This window comes from Sphaeramia orbicularis, chromosome 5 (genome assembly GCF_902148855.1).
Source record: "Sphaeramia orbicularis chromosome 5, fSphaOr1.1, whole genome shotgun sequence".
Lineage (NCBI taxonomy): Eukaryota > Metazoa > Chordata > Actinopteri > Kurtiformes > Apogonidae > Sphaeramia > Sphaeramia orbicularis.
Genome location: NC_043961.1, coordinates 1,401,930 through 1,407,719, shown reverse-complemented (window position 1 = coordinate 1,407,719; position 5,790 = coordinate 1,401,930).

The following is a 5,790-nucleotide window of genomic DNA, read 5'->3' as shown; positions in this document are numbered from 1 at the left end:
TAAAATACACTCCACTTCCGGCGGAGGCCTTTCACAATAAAAGCTCAGACAGCTTTAAGGTGGATAATTCACAAAAATAGACATTTTATGGTAAAAAAAAAAAATAATAATAATAATAATAAAAAAACAACATATGAGATAATAATGAAACGCATACAAAACCTATATGCATTTTGTTTGTATTTTTTCTTTCGAACTAATTAATCACAAACTATTAATTATATAAAAGACCTTTAACCCTTTCATGCACAGTGGTCACTCCAGTGGACAGTTCTTCTCCAGCTGTTCTCTTGTATATTCATGGGTTTGGTTGTTTTAGTTCCATATCAGCCAACACAGTGGACGCTCATGCATCATCCCATACACTGTAATTCAGACCATTACTGCAACTTTGCTGTTCTTGATAAACCTGTTCTGCAGTAGCATGTTTCAGTGTAAATCAACTGTTATTTGTTAGAAAAAAAGTTGTTTTTTAATTTGCATATAATCTCCATGAAAAGAGTAATAATTAGCATTAGAATATGTTAAATTGTGAGAAAACATCAGATTTTATTTCATTGTTTTAATACCAGTTTCTGATATTGGGTTTTAAACACGTTTCTTTGCTTCAAAAATTAAGTGCATGGACATTTTTGTAGCACCTTGAAAAAAAAAAAAATCCAACTTGATCACACTGTTTTTTTCATCCCTATGGAGGAATAACAACACTCAAGAAAAAAATCTTAACTAAGGTTCTCATAATTAATGCATGAAAGGGTTAATATCACTGGAAATGATTATCATAACACTACTACTACTAATAATAATAATTATACTAACATTGATAATTACCAATAATAATTATCATCATATTATTTTGTTGTTATTATTATAATTAGTAGTAGTAGTTGTATAAACACAAGATAATATGTGTAACATCCATATTCACAATGCAGACTTTAATTCTGAAAGACTATGTGACCATCTCTTACACTGTGCAACTGTAATTAATACTTTTCAGTTTGTGCTCCTTTACATATATTTAGAGACTGAGCCTGCAGGGTGAGGCCCTCTCCACTCACTCACTGTACGATGTACAGTTAAGGATTAATCACAGTTTGTTTGAGAGGTGGTTTCTTACTGAATTGAACACGGACACACATGTCTCATCTGTGGGAACCATGTTAGAAACTCACATGCACATAGGGAGCAGAATGTTTGACAGCTGATTGGCTGGCTCACTCAAACTTAGAGTGGAGAGGCTTGGGTTTTACATTAGAAAATCTAGAGACAAGTCTTCATAACTCTCACATTTCTTGGGTTTAAGCAACAATTTATACATCAAAATGTTGGAAAAACTCTTTTCTTTCAAATACTATCATATGTTTATCTAAAAACATTTAGTATTCAATCTACGGGCCTCCAAATAAATTTCTCTCACTAACATATTTGACTAACTCCATGTTTGCACAACCATTGTTTATTCAGTTCTGACTTTTTGTCCACATATTATGCACCAATAAGTTCACAAGGCACACAAGGCACACATGCAAAAATCTCTGAAATAGGATGTACAGTTATGGATTAATCGCAGTTTGTTTGAGAGGTGGTTTCATAGTTAGTTGAACATGGACACCCATGTCTCCTACACAGGTCGTTAGTGTTTATCAGGTGCACCTGCCATGTTTCTCCTCACCTAGCAACCCTGTAGAGCAGGGGTGTCAAACTCAGATCCTCGAGGGCCAGTATCCTGCATGTTTTAGATGTTTCCCTCACCCATCACACCTGGAAGCCATTACATCATTATCAGGCTTCTGCAGAGCATGATGATGAGCTGATCATTAATTGAACCAGGTGTGGCTGGAAGAGGGAAACATCTAAAACATGCAGGATATCGGTCCTCGAGGACCAGAGTTTGACACCTGTGCTGTAGAGTCTTTTCTTATCTTACACCTCAACTCAATCTGAGTTTGTTTTTTTTTTTGTCATTTTCATCACTTATCTTTTACACATTTGACCTGTGATATATTATGTAGTTTTCATCTTTCTGTTTGCATCTGTTACTGAATTTTTTTGTCTTTTTGCATTTCTGTTGTTATATTTATCTAAACTCTGTCATCTCATTTTTGCCATTGTTTGTGTTATGCAAAGTTTTTTTTATTGAATTCATTTTGTGTCTTTTACTTCATTTTTGCATTGTTGCAGCTGACGTAATCTTCTGCCATCCTGGAGGTTTTACATTCTATTCATTTTGTATCTTACTTTATTTTTTATCTTGTTACAGAGGTGTAGTCCAGGGTTTATGGTGGTATACAGAGTATACCCACTAATTTTTCAGTCAGCATTGGGCATACCCACTTCTAAATCCCCCTTAATGTGCACCATTCAGTAGTATCTGAGTCAAATTGCCCATTTTTCCCCCTAGGATGGTTAAGCCATGACCCGCCCTACTCTGCCTCTAATTGGGTTGTACTTGGTTCTTTCTCTGATTAGATTGGTTAATTTTAGGCATGAGGACTAATGGGCCAGTCATAGGCAGAGTAGGGCAGGTTATGCCAAGGAAAATATTGCTAACTAGAAGCACTCGGAGAGCGCAGACCTCCGCCAAGGCAGTTCAGTGCCCCCCCGATCACCACCAAAATTTAATCATTTGTTCCTTGTGCCAGTATCAACATTTCCTGAAATTTCCAAATTCGTCCATAACTTATTGAGTTATCTTGAACACAGACAGACAGACAAACGGACAGACAGACAAACCAATGCCGGCAAAAACATAACCTCCTTGGTGGAGGTAACTAGCGCTGGCCATCTCTGGAACCTGATTGGACAGCTCAGGTGCCAGTGCCGCCCCAGTTGATTGACAGGTCACTGCACATCTCATTGAAAGATGCGCAATTATTGGAAATGCAAACGAGAAAGGCAGAATAAACATATTTCAAGGGAATGACACATTTCAAGAGAACCTACTTTCATGGAATACATAATTCTGAGGTCAGTTTTAAGGTGGTTTTAGAATGAGTCGCTGTTTTAAACTACTGGCCATATGACTGGACATGTAGAGGAGAAGAGATTTTGTCCCAATAGTTAAACTGTGTGAGTAGGCTAACGTTATGAAAGGCTGATGATATGAAAGGCTAATGCAGGGGTCAGCAACCCTGGCCCTCGAGAGCCACTATCCTGCGTGTTTTAGATGTTTCCCTCTTCTAGCACACCTGACGGTCGTTATCAGGTTTCTGCAGAGCTTGATGATAGGCTTATCATTTGAATCAGGTGTGTTGGAAGAAGGATACATCTAAAACATGCAGGATTATGGCTCTTGAGGACCAGGGTTGCTGACCCCTGGGCCAATGGTATCCTATGTTTGCCTCATGTTGATTGTTTTCATTCATGCAGCTGCTTGTGTGACCAGTAAAACCTCCAAACTGCTCCTGATCAAGTCGTGATCATTTTATAATAGTGAGCAAATACTACTGATGGATTTTTGGGTAAACTAAATAGAGTACTCTGACATGTCACTGTTTCTAAAAGGGCATTTTTATGGGCTACTTTAAAAAAAGAAAAAAATGCCAGATATTGAGAGTATACCCACTTCTCCCGGGACCACTACCCCACTGCCTTGTTACATCGCTTATGTTATATTTATTGCCATAGTATTTGCATAGTTTTATGTATTTGTTTGCTTATTTATTTCTATTTTTAATTAATCTTGTGTATTTTATTTAATTTTCATCTTATTACGTTTTTTCCAAACAATTTAAAACCACAAATGACTGTTTGAGTTTGAAAAAAACAAAATAACCTTCAAACCGAAAAATAAGCCCCTAAAACAGATTGAAATCAGAACGTTTTTGTTTTTTGTTTTTTTGTCTTAATTACACTTTTAGTTACATTTTCAAACTAAAACATTCCACTACTAGTAAAACAAATACAATGATTATTTTGATTGGAATCTTATAAAACACAATATAAAGCGTTTTTTTTTTTAAGAAAAAAGATGAATTTTGTTTTATTCATGAGGTTTTCTTAAATTTCCGAACTGTCTGTTGATACTTGAACGCAGCGCAGCGGATAAACCTATGAGTATTTTCTTTAAACGGGAAGTCCCGCCCTTCTATTTTTATCCTGGTGCCGCCATTTTGCTATAGTCTGAGTTCGATACGGGAACGGACCGGGACGGGACTAGTCTTCATTACACAGCTGTGTTTTTTATTTTTAAATATCTGAAACTGGTAATTAACGCAGTATACTTTTTACACAATATATATTTGTCTGATACATTAAAACATTAGCGTGAATAACACGGTAAATAGACGGGTAGAAGTACTTAACGGTACAACATTGAGCTAATGCTAATGCTAACTTAAGGTCGGGACAAGTTGTACAGGCCGCTGTTTTAATACCTCACTGTACGGCTAATGTTTAGAGTTCAGGCCACATTTGTGTGTGCTTTATAAACAACAGTTTCCTGGTGAGGCCAAAACATTGATATTCACCCGGTTGTATGTTGAAGTTTGCTGGCATCCTCTTAAGTTTTGGCCTGTTGAGTTACGTTAATACATCACTACCGGGAATCGATCATAGTTCGTTTCAGTAACTTTAAGCTGCTTAAAAACAGCATTTAACAGTAAGTATACAACTGCTTTCTTAACCATTTATTCAATCCAGTAGGTGACCTGACTGTCAGGCTTACCATATGACAAGAGGCAGTGATGTTGGTTTGAATTGTTTCTCATGTTTAGGCTAATCTTCTTATATGAGCAGTTATCGAGGAAAAATACAGACGGGTGACAAATTAGAGGGAAAACTTAAAGATCAAGTAGAAATTATAATGGATTTAAGTGTTTGTAGACGCGTGTCCTGCATAGTGCTGTTGATCAGTTAACGTCCGGTCATGTTCTGGCATGTGTAAAAATGCTGAGCAGGCTCGGTTGATTCTGGTTTTAGATCGATAAAGATGGTAAGAGGGAAAGATCTCAGTGACTTTGAGAGAGGCTTCATTGTAGGGGCTCGAATGGCAGGAGCTTCAGTCAGAAAAACTGCTCAGCTGGCCAGTGTTTCAATAGGAACAGTGACCAAAGTGACATCTGCATTTACATCTACAGGGAAAACATCAGTAAGCAGGGTTGGAAATTGTGGTCGTGGACGCGCATTCGATGAACGGGATACCCGTGCCTTAGTTAGATTTGTAAAGAAAAACAGAAGAGCAACTCTCAGTCAAGTGACTGAGAATATTAACGCAGGACGTGATCACAATGTATCAGCAAGAACAGTTCTCAGACAGTTGCACAGAGAGGGATATTATAGTCGAGATCCAGTGCAGAAACCCCTTATTACAAAGACCAACGAGCACTTGAGAGTTCAGTGGTGCAACAGCCATAAGAACTGGTCTACAGAAATGTGGAAAAAGGTAACGTGGTCGTCTTTCACCATACTCTCAACAAGTGGAAGTTCACCAAGAGAACCATACAGACCTGAATGTACAGTGATTGAGTCGGATGACTGTGTCATGTTGTGGGGAGCGTTTTGCTGGCATGGTTTAGGTCCGCTTGTCCCCTTAGAGGGAGAGGTCACTGCAAATGAATACACAGTTATTCTGAGTGATCACCTTTATCCAATGATGAGACACTTCTATCCTGATGGGAGTGGTCTCTTTCAGGATGACAATGCCCCCCTCCATAGGTCACAGGAGGTCATGCAGTGGTTTAATGAAAATGAGAATGATGTGAATCACATGCTGTGGCCTTCGCAGTCGCCAGATCTCAACCCTATTGAACACCTGTGGGAGATTTTGGAGCGCCGTGTTCGGCAGCG